The sequence below is a fragment of the Drosophila tropicalis genome, unplaced genomic scaffold (assembly GCF_018151085.1).
Source record: "Drosophila tropicalis isolate 14030-0801.00 unplaced genomic scaffold, ASM1815108v1 contig_593, whole genome shotgun sequence".
In the NCBI taxonomy this organism is placed as follows: domain Eukaryota; kingdom Metazoa; phylum Arthropoda; class Insecta; order Diptera; family Drosophilidae; genus Drosophila; species Drosophila tropicalis.
The window spans coordinates 14,372,408-14,392,820 of record NW_027173070.1 but is presented as its reverse complement, the minus strand read 5'-3'; the positions used below and the strand labels follow the sequence as shown (position 1 = coordinate 14,392,820).

The 20,413-nt window shown below is 34.4% G+C and overlaps 1 protein-coding gene across 6 annotated transcripts in view; it reads right to left on the bottom strand.

The window, feature by feature from the left end:
• pdm3 (pou domain motif 3) overlaps window positions 1–20,413 on the bottom strand; it is a 93,869-nt gene that overhangs the window by 64,117 nt on the left and 9,339 nt on the right. Inside the window, exon 1 of one of the 6 annotated variants that reach the window (XM_068291244.1) lies at window positions 18,098–18,713. The exons of the other annotated variants lie outside the window; for them this stretch is intronic. The gene's annotated coding sequence lies outside the window, so the exon portion shown is untranslated. Of the gene's footprint in view, window positions 1–18,097; window positions 18,714–20,413 lie in introns of those variants that run through there. 6 annotated transcript variants of the gene reach the window in all.

Here is a 20,413-nt window from a genome sequence, read left to right as displayed (position 1 = left end):
ACTGGGTTATGTATTATTGTGTGACTGACTGTACTTTATTATTTATTTATTATAATTATTTATTTGCTTGGCAGCGCTTATTAAAAACTACTTACAGACACACACACCGACTCACACACACTCGAACACACACTCGAACACACAAACAATGACCAGGCCATTAGGCTATCCCCCTAGACACGCCCCCGCTGAAAAAAAAAAAAAAATATAAAACCTGCTACCCCCTCTTGTTGTTGTTGGCTCCCTGCTTTTGTCATTATTATTATTATAAGTTGCATTTTGCTTACGGCAAATTGCACTTCTTTTTTGTCTCACTCTTCCTCTGCCTCTCTCGCACTCTTAATGCAGGTCACATTGCACGTTGGCTAAATGGCACTTTATGGCTTTAACCTGGACATAATCAAGAGGTTATAAATTCACCGGAATATAAGCTGATTATAAAGTTGATTACCCACTGTGATGGAGAGAGAGAGAAAGGAGAAATAGTCGCTTAGACTAATTAATAGTTCAAGTTGGAATAAAACTAATAAGTATCATGCAAATGTAATGAAATTTTCCATTTTTCACTTCTATCTCGTTTCTTCTTTTGGGTTTTTTAGTTTTCTTTTCTATTTTTTTTTTTTTTTTTTTTTTGTGTGATTTCAATTGAAATAAATTCCTATTAATATTTGTTAATTGTTTCTTAAGTGAAAGAGGCAGCAAACAAATTTCTAGAAAGAAAGCACATTGCGAAAACTAGAAGGAGAAGTGAGATATAGATGGATGGATCGAGGAGAGAAATAGTAGCATGAATCGTAATATTTGTTAATTGAGATTTGACCTGATATGGTTGAAATGAGCACAACAACAGAACCAGCAGCAACAACAATAATAATAGTAATAACTATGAGCGAAAATTGACGTCAACGAAATGTTTTTTTTTTTTTTTTTTTTGAAAAGAAATGCTGGGAAAGTATGTTAATTAATGCTAGAGAAAAGAGGCAACTGTACAGAGAAGTGAAAATATTTCTAAACATTGCAAACCTAAGAACTTTACTTATATTTGCAAGTGCTGTAAATTATCCATAAGTATTGCAGTACGTGAAAACGGGCTAAATTTATTTGACGAGAGGAAACTAAAGTTGGACGAAAGTATTGAAAGTAATCTTTTAATTGTACAATACTTAGTCTTAAAGATTGTAAATCAGTGGCAATTTATAAGGAATTCCATTGAATGCCCTTGCATTCATCAGTGTTGGATAACATCCATAAATATTAAGAAGTCATTTGCTACTTGCTTCACCGCACATTTTTGAAAAGAGGACATAAAGAGTTTCATTTCAGAGGAAAGTGTATATAGCAAGTGATAAAAAAAACAAAGAATCATGCAAAGCAAAGATCAGTAAAGTAGGCCAAGTCAACTGTACATGCATATCAGTGTTGGAAAGTGATAAGAAAAGCAAATTATTTCAAAAAGACGGCTAACAAGTCTACATTTTAAACATTTTTATAGTAAAATGTTTCTTATCCATTTAAAATGTTGATGTTGCTTAAAACACTAAAAACCAGTGTTGCAATACACCCCTAAACCATGTATTTCTAGCTTATAATAAAGTCGTAAGCCATATAGTAAACTTTTTTAAGAACAACCTCGACATAGATTAAGCAAATTCCAGAATTAACTAAACCAAACTCTGCAAAAATTAATGGAAATTACAATGTGTCAAGCTTTAAGTACTCGAAGCTTCAAGAAAATCATTTCAGCACAATTTGCAATGGCCTGAGTGACTCTAGCATTATCAAACACCTATAACTAGGTAAATAGCTGCCCACCAATCTCTTTTGGCCGCTCTATTCCTTAAGGCGTCTCGAGCGAATCAACCATTTCGTTGACGCTCCATTCTCTCGCAGCCCACAAAAAAAATAAAAAACGTTCAGCACTTGCAACACACATACATAGACACATTATATATAGTGAGCACTAAAAGTCTGCAGACTGGCTATAATTTGCAAGCAGCAAAGAAACTGCAACAGAAAATCAAATGGCACGCATGAAATTAAAGTTTAAGCGCGCAAAAAATTTATATGTACGACGCCGTGTGCCAATTAATGTAAATTACGCGACGGTGACGACGGCAACACGACAACACGACACCGACAACAGCAACAGCAACAGTAACAGCAACAACAAGCGACGCCCAATGCAACGATATGGCAACGCTGCGGGGCTCCACAAAAACTGGGCACGCATGTGCTCTGACTATGGCGTCGATTGTGGAGTCGAGTGGTGTGGAGTGGAGTGCAATTTTTGAAAGTGCGCACAATAATAACGCCTGCAAGAAATTAGCGACACAAAATACACATAGTAAAATATTATTAAATGCGTCAATTTGTTGTCTCAGACTGAGACTCTTAGGCCGCTCTGGTACTGACTGAGAAAGACAGGCTCATTAAGTGCGTGACGGCCTAAACTTATGCATTTATGCATGAGGCAACTGTACCCTCAGGCCACAAAATATATGTACAACAACAGAAAAAAACAGCTGGCGTGACTTTCTAATGGCACAAAATACTATAAGTATGTATATACTGTACCTAAACTCTAACGCCCATTCGAGCTTATTAAAAGGTTAAATAACTTTGCATTGAACTCGTTATCGCAATTGTCGGGCCATTATCAACCTCATCATCAAGATCATCATCATCATCAACATCAACATCAAAAGCAAAAAAAAGCCAATCAACAAAAATAAATATATTTAAATGAGTCTAAATTACGGCTCATTGAAAAATATTGTCGACCAGTTCTATATAGGCTGGCTAGTTCTTCTTTGATTGGAAATCAATACAAATTAATAATAAAGAGGAAGGGAGTAGGAAGGGGGGAAGGCGCCCAACAGAAACAAAAACCAAAATCAAAATCAGTAAATGTTCAATTTATGTGACAATAATTGAGAGAGAGAGAAAGAGTAAGAGGAGAGCAGAAGAAGTATAAGAACGAAAGCAACAACAACAAATGTATACAGAATACAGAATTTCAGTCACATAACCAATCAGGGCCATATTAATCAATTTTTAATGAAAGTCATTTAAATGTGTTAATTTTTCCTCTCACACACACTTACGCACACACACACACACACACAATAAAAGTGTGCTGAAGAATGAAATCTGCTGATTTCTTGGAACTTCCGAATCGATCTCTAAAATTTGGGGTGAATTATGCCAGTTGTTGATGAGGCAAAGTAGTTGAGAAAAAATTATTATAATATTTTGTATGAAAGCCCAGAAGAACGAGCTTAATGGATATATGATGTAGGCAAGGACATTTTAAAAGTCCTTATAGAGAAACAAATAGTTAACTTTCATAAAAATTTATATTTTTGAATGAGAAACGTAACTAAAGTTTTTCCATCTTTATGTAAGCCTTGTTTTTAAACAAAAGAATAAGAAATAATGCATTTTAGTCCCAAGTTCCACTTGCATTAGGAACTTTGTAACTTCTAGATAAGATGTAATAAGGCCAAGCTAATGGATTGGGCTCTTCGTGGATAACACATTCAAGCAGATGAAACAGAATTCTTTAACTAATTTAAAAAATTATATAAAAATTCCTAAAATTTGTCGTTTCTTTTCTTGTTCAAGTTTTCTAAATTTTACGAACTTAAGAGATAACTTTTTCAAGAAAATAATCTTTAATATTTTAATAGCGACAAAATTAATCTTTTTTTCTTTCTCTTTAATCTCCATAACAAATTTCGAAAAAATGCAATTTCATAAAGATTTTTTTCAGCTAAAATACGAAAATCAAATTATAAATAATTGCTTTTTGGCATTGGACATTGTATTTCAGTAATTTAAAGTTGTGTTAATATAAATTCTTGTTTTAATTCAGTCTGCATGAAATTCTTATAAACAATACAATAAATCATGATCTTAACAAGATATAGTTTGGATTAAGAAATAGTGTGCTGACACTTTTCTTTGCATTCAATTAAGCTGAATATAAAAAGTAAATCTTCTTAATGTTGACAATTTCTCAATTTCCCTTAATGATTCCCTATCAACATAATTATCCATGGCCCGCTTTTTCTGACTTCATTATACAATTATATGCATATACTTATCTATCTATGTATATAATAAATCTGTTAAGTTCGTAAATGTTTATATTCCAATTCCCATTTGGTTTGTTTGTTCGTTCGCTCTGTGATTTAGCCGATCGCTCTTGGGCGCGGAATGCCGTTTTGCTGTTAATTGGGCAAATTATTGTTACTTATTATTAATAAATATGTATTGTGGCTGTTGTTGTTTATTAATTGGCGAGTTGAAGACCAAAAGCCAGCACAAGACTTGATCAAAAAAATAGTGTACTAATGTGTGAGCGAGTGAGTATGATTATGGTTGCTATATATTGCGTCATTTAAGACGCTTTTCCAGAATCTAGTGAGAGAGAGAAGTCGTTCGAAGAACATCTGTTTTTTTGGCCAATTGCAGGCATTGTAACCCTTCTAGACCACCATTAACTACATATTTAAACAACAGCTACAAGTAGCCTTAATTGTTTTGCACTTAATCAAAATGAGCTGCTCGCCAAACGTCGTGTTGGGACAGAGTCCTGGTTCTGGATACTGTTGTCGTGGTCCTGGTGGTCCCTGGCCTTGTTTAACCCAAAGTTATACAAAGGCAATGCCAGAGATATGACCTGGTATGGGTTATGTAGTTGCCGTCGTTGTTGTTCTTGTTTAAAAGCAAAAAATTGAAAACTAAAGAGCAACTTGGGGCGCACGCCAGTCTCCCATTGCCTCTCTCCGAGCCCCACCTCCATCACCGTCTGTCTACCATCTACGTCGTCTGCGTGTCCGTCTGGGCAAAAAAAAGGGACACACAGCATGGAGGGGACGGACGACGACGACTTCTACTACGTCGACGACATCAACACCCGGGCCAATGTGAAAAGAAAAACGTTTTATGAGCTGCTCTACTCACTCACTCACAGCTCATTCACAAAAAAGGTTCAAACCGACATAGAAAACGGAAATTTCCTGAGGATGATGACAGAAGCAACCTGTTGCCGGCCTCTTTTTCTCTAGAAAATACGAAAAATTTGCCAAAGTGTGGCACCAATTCTTGTTGTTTTTTTTTTTTTTTTTTCTGTTTTGTGTTTTGTTTTCCTCTTTTGTGCCAAAATTATATGGGGGAGAAAAAGATTTGCCAAAGTAAAATGTAAACAAGTTGAAAAGGTAACTGAAATGTTTTTTTTCCCTCACATTTTCTTTTCATTCGTTTCGTATATCTTCTGTGTGTGTCTGCCAAGTGTCTGTAATTTTTCTTTTAGTGGGTGTTTCTAATAGAGTTTTTCCTTTTTCCTCTACCTCTATTTCTGTTTGTGTGTGTGTGTGTGTGGGAGTATTTGTGTGGAGGCGTTTTAAGTGCGGCTAATGGGCTCTTGAATGTTGCTGCTTTTGGGGCAAGTTGATGACTTGAAGTTGCAATTGAAGTTGCCTTGTTGCGACCAAATGGGTCTGAAGGTCAATACATTTATAGAGAAACAAATGATGGAAGAGAATGAAAGAGAGAGAGAGAGAACAGAGACACTGTCAAAGTGAGATGGATCAAAGAAGAGTGGGCAACATTTAACTGTGAATTGAGTCTGTAAGACTGAAAAGAGACATTCAGATGAAAATCCTTTGATGCTTTTCCATTAAGTGTTCTTGAATGTTAAAGGGATTCAAACCATTTACACATTCTCAAAATCTGAAGTGAAGAGGTTGTGAGGTAATAGCAAGTTAAGATTGATCTTTATATTAAAAGGTAAATACTGTTGTCAGCGATATCAAAATCTCTAAGAATGACTTTGAAAATTAACAATCCTTAACACCTATGTATCTGACATAACTAGAAACTCAACGGAAGCTCTGAACCAATAGGAAGTTATTCTAATCAGAAGTTCCCCCGTTTGCAATCGCAAATTAAATTATCTATAACGGAACTAAAACCTGTTTTTAGCTACAACGATATTTAAAATTGTTTGTGGTATATTTAAAATTTTTAAAATAATGTTGTTAGTACAAGAATTTCTTAAAGGTTTTGTAATAAAATTCCTCTTAAATATGTTTAATGACATTTTTTTTTAAACAACAATTAAAAAATTTTCAAAATATTATATTTATAGTTACTTTAGAGTAATTTTTTTAATTATTTTAGGAACACTTAAAAATATAAAAAAATTTCATAGTTTTTCGAAAAGTAGTATAAGATTATAGATTATTAATTCCCTTTGAACCGTCGAATATCGGAATATACAAAATTATAATAAGGACTACTCCAAATTAATAAGATTAACTTGGTGGTGTCTAATTAATAAAAAGCTTTGTAAGTAAATAGAAATATCAATGTGGGACTTTCTCTCAGGTCTTCTTAATTGATTTATATGTGTTCGTTGTCGGATATCTGGCATTTATTTTGTTTGTGCCTTTTTTTTTGCAGGCATTTGTCGCCCCATTTCCTTTGCGGGTTCTCCCTTTTGACGCTTTTTTTGTTGCCAGTTGATGTTGCCTGTTTGGTGGCGCTGTGATTGTTGTTTTTGTGTACTTTTAGCTGCTTTGTCATGCCAGGCAGCACGCGCTGCCTTTGCTGGCTGTGGCGTCTGTCACAACTTTGTCTTATGCCTTTTGCCTCATGCCTTTGCCCTGCCCTGCCGCGTTCGGTGTGTCTCGGCCTTAGTCGCTGCTTTGGAATGCTGAGCGCCTGCTGCTGTTGGCCAAATGGAAGGCGCCTTTTGGCCTGTCTTTTGCCGCCTGTTGCTTCAAAAAATGTGTCTTGGCCATGGCCAAGACATCTAAGCGAAGAGGCCTTAACAACTTAATATAACTTGGTTACCGCGTTTTTTCTTTGTTTTTTCTTTGTCTGGTTGGTTGTGACGTCAGCTTTGGCGGCTTTTGCTGGTATCGCTGTTATGTTTTGCTGAGCATCTGTTATTGAGAGTGTCTCACACTTGTGTGAGTGTATGTTTGCCCATTCATCATGCCCTCTCACTCACTGAAGAAGTTAAGTTCCATTCATAAAAATCATATAACGCCCCCACATTGTGCACCATTTTAGAGCTATATACTATCTTTGATTTTTATGTAGTTATCTTAATGAGTCTCCAGTTTATTATGGGCAATTATTTACTTGCGTATGAGTAATGTCTGTCCGATGATTGCTGGCACAACCACCAATCGAATCCAATTCCAATCCCAATCCGAAGCCAGAGCCAAACCAATCGAATGAATTACATTGCAATATTATTCCCATTCCGTTTCCATTCCTACATGGTCCCACCTAAACCCCTGCCCCCTACATCTATCAGCACCTCTGCAATTTAGCATAATTTCAAATGCAAAATTCTCCACGACCCAGTCTGAGTCGTCTAGTAACTGGTATAATTAATAAACCGTAACAACTACTAACAAAAAATCAATGCCTTATGAAAGAGAAACGACTATGGAGTACCCAGTGTAGAATGGGGGAGTAACTTGAGTGTATTTCAGATGAACTGAACTCAACCAAAGTGCTCATCGTATTCCTCAGAGATTAACTTAAGAAAGGTCTACGTATACGTTATAAAAATCGATTAATTTCCGAATATATCGACTGAAGATATCAAGTTTTTCGTGTTTCTTATGAAAGGAAATTGTTTTAGTTTAGGAAATAAACTAAACATTTTAGGTCTATGCCCAAGTAACCTAAAGTAAAAGTATTATTTTATGAAGTCCTTAGTTAGTCATCGGTAAAGTCGTCGAAACTTCATTTATCGATCACTTACATCAATATACAAATGTAATTTCAATGTATAAAAAGAATTCCATTTCCGTTACATGTATTTAACATACACGGATATACCTTTTAGTCTATTGTTTAAAGGGTACAACAATGCAAAGCAAAGAAACAAAAACACTAGCAACAGCAAAAACAACAGCAACAACAACAACAACAACAACAACGACAATAACTGCTCCATAAAATGCAAGTAAAAAGCTGATTTTTTAATGCTGATTTGCGGATTTCTAACGTCTATTGGCAAAGGAATGCCAAATGCGTTTGTTTTGGCCTTTTGTATTTTTAGGCCTAAGTCTGTTTTATGCCATGTCTTGGCCAGGGCAATTTATGAGCCTAAAATGAGTGCAAAAAACTACATAAAGCAAGAGGGAGGGAGGGTAAAGACAACAAAATAAAATAAAAAAAGAGAGAAAATAACATTTTGTATGTGTAAGCGAATTTGGCTCTCAATTGGCAATAATTTCTGATAAATTTTCCATTGACTGACAAACAGACATTGCATTTGGCATCGCATATAAATTTCATATACATATGTACATATGTATACTCGTACATATACTTGTACATAACGGCATAAAGATAGCCAAAAAGATTTATGGCTAGAAAAGATTTAGGGGTTAAAGAAATATACAAAATGCATTTTTCAAGTGAAAATTGTATCGTTAACTAAAAATGTAGATTAGAAATGACAAATATCAAATCGATTACAAAATGGCAAACATTCAAATACAGTTAAGAGAAAGAGTAATCGTTTATTTGATAAAAACCAAAATGTATAAACAAAAAGTAAGATAACTTTTAATTAGTGATAACTCAAATATGAATTCTACTTCATTTTCAGAGTATTTTACAAAGGATTTACTAAACATATTAAGTTTTTTCTTTCTTGTTAACCTAAGTAACTGTAGTAAATCGATTAAAAGTACTCTCTTGATCAGTAGAAATGCAAAAAGAGTCAACTGTGATTTAAAAACTTACTTAATTTAACAAGTTAGTTTAAAAAACAAGCCTAAATTAATACAAGTTAGTTAACAAAATAATCAATAGATATTTAAGTTGATTTCTAATCGAAAGAAAATGTAAAAGAAAAGGAATGAAAAGTGCAACTGAAACTTTACTTATTGCACTAGGGAGATAATTAAAGAATAAATTACTTATTTAGTATTTGCAACCTTCATCCATAGAGGGAAATGGTATTTTAAAGTCTCTAAGAAAACTGAGAACAGACAAGGACATTTGAACTAGACTTAGACGGTTGAGAATTTCTTACATTATTTGATACTTAAGACCCTTTATTTTTGTTAATTGAAAAGAATTGCCACTCATCTCTATTTCAGTCATTGCATAGTGAAGATTTTGAGCTTCATTCAAGAAATATTTATAACTAAACTTACAGGAATCCCTTTTTGTAATATGAAAGAAGTAGTTTTTAGTACTTCTATCTTAGATGTTATGACAACTTTCATTCTGACAATCGGAATTTTCTTTTTGATTCTGCCCTCCGCATCTCCCTCACTTAGTTGTACTTAGCCACTTTGGCCATAAAAATGTAACACCTGCTTATCTCGAATGCCACCCAAGCAAAACCACCCACCAAAAAACAACAGCAAAGACTGCGAAGAAGGGGAAAAAGTTAACACCGAAAAATACCATCCCTTCGGTCATGCTCCCCTAACACTTTTTGCACTCATTCAGCCAACCAAGTTAACCGCAAGCCCAAAGCAACCGAAAAACATTTCTCAAACAAGCTCACCCACCGAAAAATAGAAGTGGCAGCAGTCAGAAGAAGAAAACCCGTGAAAGGAAGGAGAAGAAGACTACGACACGACGATGATGTGGATGTGGAGGAACTGACCTAACCCCTAACCTAGTCCTTGTCGTCGTATAGCACTGGCAAAAATACCGTAAAAACACTTTACGGAATTTCTCAACGCCTGGTAAGCCAGGGACGGGGCGTAAAATCAACCCCAAAAAAAAGCTTTTGCCGTCGGGTTTCCCCCTCCTCCCAATACAAAGAAGCGAAATCTTTGAAAACATTTAACGGATTTTGGTAGGCGTTTTACATGCATTATCCTTAGCATAGAAAAAAAGAGAGGAAAACAAGAAAAAGTGTTGACATTAAAATAATAATTTTAATTGCTTCAAATTCAACACAACTCCAACGAGTTCGACCCTTGACTCGACTGGAGTCGACTCTGCATTGCATGTGTGTGTGTGGGGTAAAAAAGGATGCCCGGGTCTATTTAAACACAAAGGGTAATTAACATTTTTCTTTTCGTCCTGGCTAACCGGCTAGCACAAGGATAAGCAGCATGTTTAGTTAGAGACAAAAAAAAAAAGGCAGTCATACCGAAGGAGGGGCAGCGGCTTGCCACACATTACGTGGGTTTTCTCTTTTGGGGTTTTTGTTTTTTTGCGGTTATCGCATTTGGTTTAACTCCTGAGGGCCACCGCCGCCGTCTCCACACCCCCTTTGAGGCAGTCCTTGCCTTTCAACACCTTTAACAAGGCGTGAATTAAGTGCTCGAGATTTTCTACACTTAATACAACAAATTCACAGTCATTTCTCCTCGGCATGCAACATGTGGCATACTCTCAACACTCGAGCTCATTTCATCTCATCTCATTCCCTTGGAGTGTTGGCATTTTTTTTTTTTTTTTTTTTTTATTTTCTGTGTTTTTGTTAATTGCACAATTAGCTGGACTAACATCTGGACAGCTGTCTCTGTGTGTGTGTGTGTGTGTGTCACATTAACTGTGTACTGCGAGACAGTTTTAATTGCATTTAATTAAAGAAACAAATTAAAATGAAAAACATTAAAAACCAAAAAATTAAATTGCTCAAATGTCAGAAAGGAATTCTACACTTGATGTGTAAGCCAAAGGAAACAAACCCATAATCACTCATGATCATACGCTAATGATACACTTATGATGGGCAAAAGTCGCCTTTGCACAAATATCAGAAGGTGGATTCTATAATCAGGGGGTATCCTTTTTTGTAGAAACATTTTAAGACATCTCAAGTGACAGTGCACATCTATGGAGGATAATGCGATCGTCCTACCCTAACCCTTGAGGCTTTGAGCCTTTATATACATGACGATTTTTTATGCCAATCTTTATAAAAAGTTTAAGAAGTCCTAAACTAAATTATTTTTAAGAAATCATAAGTATAAGAAGAAAATATTAGCAGCATAGTTATCTATTTATCTATATATAATCTCCAATGTCTATCCATTATCTATATTAGACCCTCAAACACCCTAAATACACACAGACATGTATAAAACTCTTCCCTTAATCATTTCAATTGATTCGTTTCGTGGTGTATAATGGTATTTGGACAATAAAATCATAAATATATGTATTCAGATATTGAGATATCCTGACGTTTAGTTCTCAATTGGGATGCTGCTGTGGAGATATCAATTTTAAAACTAATTTTAGAAATTTTCTAAAATTCTAATAGCCATGTTTAACCAAGATTTTCTTTAAGAGGTTCTCAAATGTACATATATGTATAAGCACTGAAACTTCAAAACTACTTAAACTCATTTTGGAATTCCCCTAAACGTTTTGTATATGAATTCCAAAGTTCCTAACTTAGAGACTAATAAATAAAGAACCTTTTAAAGAAACTTATAATGATCTCATTTCTCTCATCTCATCTCTCTCATTGCCCACCGTAGCTACGCATATCAACTACAAGTAACCATATTAACATAATTAAGCAGTATCGGAATATATGATGTCAATATGCAGAATCAAAGGCTATTGCTTGTTGACCAATTATAAGGTTTTGTAAATATTACGATAAGTTTTGATATAATTATTTAGAATTTAAGGCATCTAAGGCAGTACTTTTACTTACAATTTTTTACTTTTATTTAGACCTTTTTTTTAAGTTAAACAATTGATTACACTAATAATTACTGAGTGAAAATGTTTTTGAATTCGAATTTAAACTTAAAAATTATTAGAAATAAAGTCTAAATGTTAAAACATTTTCAAATAGATTTTCGCTTTCCCTCTGGTTTCTGTCAACCAAAGACGATCTCGAAAACCTGCTAATTATTAATTTGATTCTTATTTTTGATGAGCTTGTTTTTAAGTGATCATTTGAAGAGTTGAGGACAAACTGCATGCCCCACATGCCACACAAATGCCCACTCAAAACTTAGGCATACCAAAAAAAAAAAAAAGGCAAAAAAAAAAAAAATAAAATAAAACACATAAAACACATTTTGCACGCATACCACGGAGACACACGCTCATTTAATAATGAACAATAATGAACAGTAATAATCAACATCAACAAGAAGAACAACGTGCCAAGAGCATATTGTATATCGTCCAGTAAGATATATAAAAACAGATATAGATATATACGTATGTATGTGTATCTGTACAAGCAAACCTACTTATATGGAAGGCAAACGAATTTTTATCAACGAACGAGCATCATTTCAATTAAAGAAAATGTCACAAGTGTCCACCAAATAAAACACGCAAAGAGTGTGGAAAGAGAGAGAGAGAGTGATGGAGCCGGTGAGTGGGGGGAAATTTGAGGGGGTGGAGCACAAGAGTTGGGGGGGAAAACCATTGATAGAAGGGGGAGCTCACTTAGAGCTTATTTTTTGGAGCATTTGTTGTAATTAATGCGAATTGTCACACGCTCGCCCAGAAAAACGAAACAAAATGAGGCGATAGAACGAAGACCGCTTCAAGTGGCTCTTCGATTCATTCGATTTCACTCAAAAAATTACGTTTTTCCTTTTTTTTTCTAATTCATTACATTTTTCGTAGTCGTCATTTTGTTATTCTTATTCTTAATTAGCAATTAAACAATTTATGCTTTGCGTTTTCATACACGAAATAATTGTAATTATTATTATTTTCGAACCCAAAATGTAAGCAATTAAATGTTTGCGTGTGAGACCTACAAAAAAAATGTATGTATATATGGGGTTGATATTGTATATAGTTCTAGTTCAGCTTTACTACTTTATACTATTACTAGTTATGTTTGATGGATGGTTATTACTTTTATAGATAGGCAATAATGTACGTCATGTAATGCACTTTGCCAAAATATCAATTACATTACATTACAGATTAACGTTGAACAAGCTAAAGAGACAAATAATCCATATACTAATTGACTTATATGTATATCAAATGAAAGATCTTTCCCTTGGAAAAAAAACTGATCTTCTTTAGTAAAATATTTCCAATAGAACTTTGTTCTCTCAAAGATTAGTTCGAGGACTAAATGGTCCAGTTTATTTCCTGAAAAATCAAAGACTGTTATGTAACTCAAGTTTAACTTATGCGTAAATACTTTATAAATCAAATCGCCAATTGAAATATAATATATAATTACTATCATCTATGGGAATTGAATTACTGAAGACCAGCTTTTAAGGTTTGATTAATTATAGTGCATATTGCACTAGTTTATAATTCAAAATAATTAGTCTATTCGATGCATATATCTCTTCTTATCCTATTTATCTTGTTTGTCGGCTATGTATTTTCATAAGCAAGTAGTTTGAGAGCAAGTCAATTAAACAGAAAGGCAATAAATAATATAAGTGAATCTGAACATTTTGGGTTGATATTAGTATATAGTCCATGACAATCTATTGGAATAGTGTACTCTGGTCTCTAGGTCTGACTACTATCGAAATCGCCTTTAAAAAGGATTTGTTTTGGGGCTGTACAATACATTCCTTTTAAATTTACTTAAAGTCTTCAAGCACTAAATAGGAATTGAAATTTGAGGCTTAAATAAGATTATATAAGACAGTATCGGAAGACTCTATCACTATCACTATCAAACTACCAGTTAACTAAAGTTTCATGTAATCAAATTGGTTGGCTTTATAATGCTGGTAGTACTACAAACATTTAGATCCATAATCTGCTAAAGATTTATAACTTTTTACCAGTATTCTGGCTACTGAATTCAGTTGAGTTGAGCTAATTTCACATGTGAAAACATTTAATAGATAGACAAATCAGTTTATGTATCTAAATTTCCAGTCATAATTGTCTTTTAATGTCTACTCATGTCATTCTTCTAGACAATTTCATTCTAGATTCACTTAAGAATGTTTCTTGCATTTGATATCGTTTGTGAAATGGCAATTCCAAATGCATTTCCTGTCCGCCCACTCACCCCTCACCCTACATTAGGGCCATTAAACCTGCCAGAAGAATCCATCAACAGCAATAAGCACCAAGAACCACAACCTGCAAATTGGCCATACATCAAAAGCAGCCAAAATCCTTTCAAGATTCGCCTCCTTCTTTTCGTTTTTCCTCATTTGCCTGCGCTTCAATGCATTTATGAGCCATAATTATTACTTTAATAATGTTTAATTAACGAGCGAAATGTTTGCTTTTTCTTTTTGGGGGCGTGGCATGCAGCTGCAAACAGGCAGTCGCCAAAAAAGAAAAGAGAAAAAAATTCCCGCACATAATTACGCACTTTTCTACTTTGCCACTTTTTTTTTACGATTTTGCCTACTTAAAGTGACAACGTGACGCTGTCAGCTGTGCGGTGGACAAAGGGGGGGTGGCGGACATCCACCTATTGGTGTCCAAGGGGTGTGGGGGAGGAGGGGAAGTGAATACCGATTGCAATTGCAGCCACTGGCATTTGGTTATTTTTAATGTTTCGTTTTGCCATTTCTTCTTCTTGTTTGCCGCTGTTGCATTTTTATGCGTTCGTCATCCGTTTGTCATAAAACAAAAAAAGAGAAGAGCAAAAAAAAATATCAGCAGCAACAACAACAACATGTATTTAATTTTAATTTAATATCTAATCATTTTTGTTGTTGTTGTTGTTATTGTTGCTGGATTTTCCTCTGCATTAAAAGTTGTCGTAATGCAATTTGGCCCGGCCAAGTGAGTTTAATGGATTTTCGTGATTTGTTGGAAAAAGCCAAACAACTGGCTAAAGGGGGGAGAGATGAGGGCAACAGCGGCGGCAACTTGGCATTAAAAACTATTTTGAACAAAATCTTATAATTAAGCACTATGCAATTTTTATGTTTCTGAAACGAAACACATTTTGAACAAGAAATCTAAAACAATAAGGAAATTTGCCAACAAAAATAAAAAGAAATTTAGCAAAAATTTTCGCATAATTAAACCAAATCGAAATACATTCAAAACTCTTTATATACAAATGCCATCTACACACTGTGACAGTTAAAAATATAATTTTTTAATTAAAAAATGTAATTTTAATTATGCGGATGATCAACTTGTCTCTTGCCAATGTCAAACTAAATATTAACATGGTTAAAAGAAAAGAAAATTAAAAGAACTTGAAAATTTACTACTAAAAATTATCACCTAAAGCTCTTAAAACATATCTGATCAAAGAAATATATTAAAATGACAATATATAATTAAATTTCTTCAAATATATCCAAAATTCTGTATTATGATATGTTCCTTTAGGTTTTGGCTTTCTAGCAAAAGTATTTCTCCTCTTAATCTTCTATTTTTTGTCTATATAGACTAAAACTTTAATTAATATACAAACAATTTTTTAAATATTTTAACCTTGTGAACCTTTTCTCACATTTTCTAGATTTTTACATTAAAAAATAAAGTCACATATGAAGGAATTAAACAGATTTCATTACCAAATCGTATTTATCTTTTGATTCATGGCCAATTCTAGATGTTATAGAAAGCATGAAATACTTATAACTAAAATAAAACTATCGGAACTTTATACAATTTAATTAACTAATACTAATTAGCTACTAAATGCTCACTTAATTTTATAAACTGGTGTTTAATAACTTAAAACTATCTAATTTCTTATTAAAGTTTCAGCTAAAAGATAATTAAGATATTTTATTTAGTGAGGTAAAGGTTTGTTATTAATTGCACAAAAGATATATTTTAAAGATAGTTAATTGCACAAAGGATATATTTTAATGATAGTTTTTAAGATGCTGAGAACTATTGCGACTAAAATATAATATTTCGATTCAATGTGTTATCTCATTAATTATGTCGTTATCACTTTTTCCTATTGAAATTAGACGAACCATATACCACTTTTCAGAGGTCTTTTCCAGTTCTAAAAATTGATCTAAACTAAGAAATTTATAGAAATTACAACTTAATTAGGCAAGTTCTTGTTTTGTTATGTTTTGAATGGCTGCAGATATTTAGCGTCGGCATTTAACTAAACTACACTTACTAAGCTGGTTAATTAAGAACTAAGCTAACCATATACATACTACGAAATAAAAGTACAGAATCGAAAAGGTAATTAAAGTTTAATCAAAGCCAAGTTAACTTAGAATCAAAAAATCTTAGATGAATTTCGTTTAAGATTCTCATTTAATATTCTTTCAATATCTTAAGATCTAAATACAATCGAATTAGCTAATCAGATTTTCAAACTGGATTCTGTATGAAAATAATGAACTCATTAAATGCAAATTGCTGAAAGAACTTTCAACTGGAACCAATTTTGAGTTTGCTTGTTAGTTTTATTATGATTTTTGTTTTTGTGTTTTTCTGTTTGTCATTGATTCATTTTCAGTTGGCATAAATTTTCCATGCTCGAGACGAAGCGAGTTGCATAAAAGTCGAGAAGCCAGAACTAAACTTGGCAACAATACGAAACAAAATTCTGTATTAATTTGCAATTAATGCAGCTAATTATATTTAATTAAATGACCGACCGGAGAGTAAGACAGTAGAGAGAGAGAGAAAGAGAGAGAGGGGGGGATCAAACAATGCAGTCCGCTTATGGACCTCATAGATACATTGATACGGGTGATAATCTATGGTGAGTTGTGGTGGGGAAGTCGGAGGAAGCGGGCACTGGGAAAAATGTAACGCGCAGGTTGCCCCGGCTTTGAAATGAAACTGATTATTACTATTGTTGCTGTTGCTACTGTTATTGTTGTTGTTGTCAGTGTGAATTGTGCTTATTGTATCTCACAGATACATTTTGCAAACGAAAATAGAAAAAAAAAAAGTCAAATGGCAATTGTAATTTTTTTCGTGGGGTGGCATCATTGGCAAGGCTTAGCACATTAAACTATTTATGTGTAGAGTTTTTCTTTTTTTTTATTTTCTACTCTGTATCTCACAGATACATTTACGCGGCTCATTGTCACAAATTGTCAGCACTGTTGGTTGCTGCTGATGTTGAACATATTATTAGTTTAGTTTATTATTATTTATTATACAAGTATTTACTTTTATTATTAGGCCGAGAGTTGTGTTTATTTTTGTGTGGAAAATGAAAATGGGCTCAATGGGCTACTACTCGCCTAGGCGAAATGATCTTTAATTAAAGTAATTTGTATCTGCATTAAAATCACATCAATTTATTGGACATGTCAAGGTTGACATTTGCATAAAAACTGCATTAAATTATCAATTTTTTTCTCCCCCCTCTCTCTCTCTCTCTCAGAGTCTCTCTTCTTTTTATAATTTTTAGTTTGTAAAGTGCGTGAGAAGCTCGTTGTTGTTGTTGTTAACATTTCAAGAAGCACTTTGATTTCGCAACTATTACTAATGAGTATCGGAGATGCTCAGCCGCACAGTTAAAGTCAAGGGAAAAAAATTTTGAAATAAATTAACCAATTTACATTAGATTAACATTAGTTTCAGCAATTAAAAGAGTTTTTAGATTTAATGCACTGTGAGAAACCAGCATTGCTGATCATACACTACAAATAAACAATTTGTGATCTACAAGTAAATTTCAAAGTTTTCTATTAATTATATTTAGTTAAATCACTTTGAAATTGTTTTCATTATTGATTGATAAACAAATTATTTCATTTTTAATTTTAGTTAGTTTCGTTATATGATTAATTCTACAAATCACCTTTACATTATAATTAGAAATATGGATATAACCAAAATATAATTAGTAATTGATTGATTTTATATAAAATTCATATCGAATTTACGATAAAATTATTATTTTTAAGAACATAAACATATTATTCTTAAAGATATTTGCTAATGTATCATATTATTTGTGATGCCAATAAGAATTTTATATTTTTTTTTAAGAAAAGTAAAAATTTTATATAATATTCTAATTCTGCGTCACATAAAAAGTTGAAATAATTTTCTTTCGAAAGAAACTAATTTAATTTTAGATGATAATGACTTCTTCTAATAGATTTTGATTTCACTCGTAATTGGCAACCGATTTTATAAAATTTGGAAGGATTTCAGGGGTTTGTTTCACAGTTTGTACAAGTTATAAAAAGGAATGCAAACAATTTACCTTCTTTTCTTGTTGAATTAAAGATAATCAATTGATTAGCAGCAGCAGTTTTTGTTGAGATGCACCACACGTTTTAATTTTGGCATTTACTTGGGCACTTTATGCCGCAATTTGTTGAATTTATGTTTTAACAGTATAATATTAATTCTTTCTCAATTTTGATTTATTTTTCACTTTGATTGACACTGCTTGGTGGTCCAAAAAGTCTGTGTACGTGTGCGTGTGTGTGTGAGATTTAATTAATAAATTGAAATTGAAATTTCGATCGTCGATCGTAGATCGATCTCATGTATTTGTTGAATGCAAGTCAGTGTGAGAAGAAGAAGGATCTCAATGATCTCAGTCGGTGCACACGCGACAAAAACTTAAGCGAAACGCGCGCGCGAAACTTAAAATCTTAAAATCAAACTTGACGATCTTCTTTTGTTGGTTTTGTTGTTGTTGTTGTTGTTGTTGGCGGCACACGCCGGCTATGGTTAGACCCACGCGAATGTGTATGTGTGTGAGTGTGTTTGTGTATGTTTGCTGTGTGCGTGAGAACGCCCCGCTCTGTAAGAAGAAGCACCGTGTGAGAGGAGTGCGTGCGTTTTTGTCACAGTCGGTACGTACTGGCGCAACGTCGTCCACAGACTGAATGAACGTGTGGCGCACAAACGGCGCTTGGACCCCCAACAATCATCAACATAAGTAGCAAGCGCGGCCACAACAACTACAACAACAATAAGACAAGGCAGGCGGCAGCAACAACGAGTGCAACTTACGACAAACACGAGCAAACAAAACCGTTCCGAAGCTTCGACCAAAGCCGAAGTCAGACCAGCCAGCAGCAGCGACAGCAGCAGCAGTAGTACAAGCAAGTTGACAAGGAGCAGGAGAGTGAGAGCAAGACAGCGATAGCCATGTGGATAGCAAGTGCAAGCGAGAGGTAAAGACACAGAGAGGGTGGGAGTGAGAGAAAGAGAGAAGGAACGAGTTCAGTCAGAGTCGCTGTCGAGGGTCTGTGGAGGGGGTGTGAGCAAAGCCAACGCCAGCGTCGACTGCGCAGGAGCAGCAACAGTGTGTGGCTCCCCCCTATTTCATCCCTCTTGCCCACCACCCACCATTCACACATACACGAGTTGCTGTTAAAATAAAAATAATGACGTCATTAAGCGCACAAATGAGCGCTGCCGCTGCCAGCTTCGACGCGATGCAACGTCGTCAACGTTAGCAGAGCTTATAACTGTTTCTATGCAATCGTCGAAGGAGAAACGACGAGCCACTTGACGAAGCTTCAGTTCAGTTCAAACTGATACAGAGAGCAAGCGAGCGAGAGATAGAGTGAGAGCGAGCGGGACAGAGAATCAAAGAGTGTGAGTAACAGAGAGGGAGAGAGCAAACGAGTGATAAAGAGAGCAATTGCGAGCCTGAGTGTGTTTATTGTGAGCATAAATTTGAGTATTTATTAGAGGGTGGGCATCTTTTGATGCGTGGGTGGTTGTGGGTGTCTCTATGGGCGGCCGGGGCGCAAAACGGGTTGACCCTCCTGCTAATTTTCATTTATACGTACTTCGAAATAGAAAATTTATTCAGATATGGTCAGAAAGCCAAAATAAAAAAGCACAAAAAACATGCATCGTTCGATATAGAAATTTTAGTAATTAAGTTTTTTATTGAAATAGATTTTTGTAAAAATGTGCTAGCATTTGCATTGAAATGGTCAATATAAATAGAATAGCATCGAAAGAGGTGGTGACCCCGACGTCCAATATTGTGTGACATAAAGTCGTGTACCATAGAAAAAAAGAATGACCATTGGCCAGAATTGACCATACTTCTGATGAACATTACATAAACTCTTTTGTCATTCAAAAATAAAACTATGGTGACCCCGACGTGCAATTTTAGTGCTTTCAAGGTATAGTTGTAGATACTTAAAAATTTACAAAACACAACAATACAATTAAAATCATTTCTTGTTAATCTCTGTCCATGATAAATCAGAATATTCGAGTTTTAGCACAAAATTATGTTGACCGCTCTTAGAATTCTCTGTCAAGTTTCTTTACCCATTTGTCATTTGCCACATTCCGAGATACATACTTACATACATATACATATATTTAGCCACCTATCTCTACCCACTTTGCACCATTCATTGTCCCCTTTTCGCCTCTTACAGACAAGAAATTAATAATTAAAATGCCAATCCGCAGTCACTCAACTCTCCATTCGAAAACCTCACTCGAGTTTCTCTCGCTTCCGTCGACTTGCATCTTTTGGAGCTCTCACCCACACAACTACCCAAGCCCGGCCCCCCTAACACCTCACCCAACC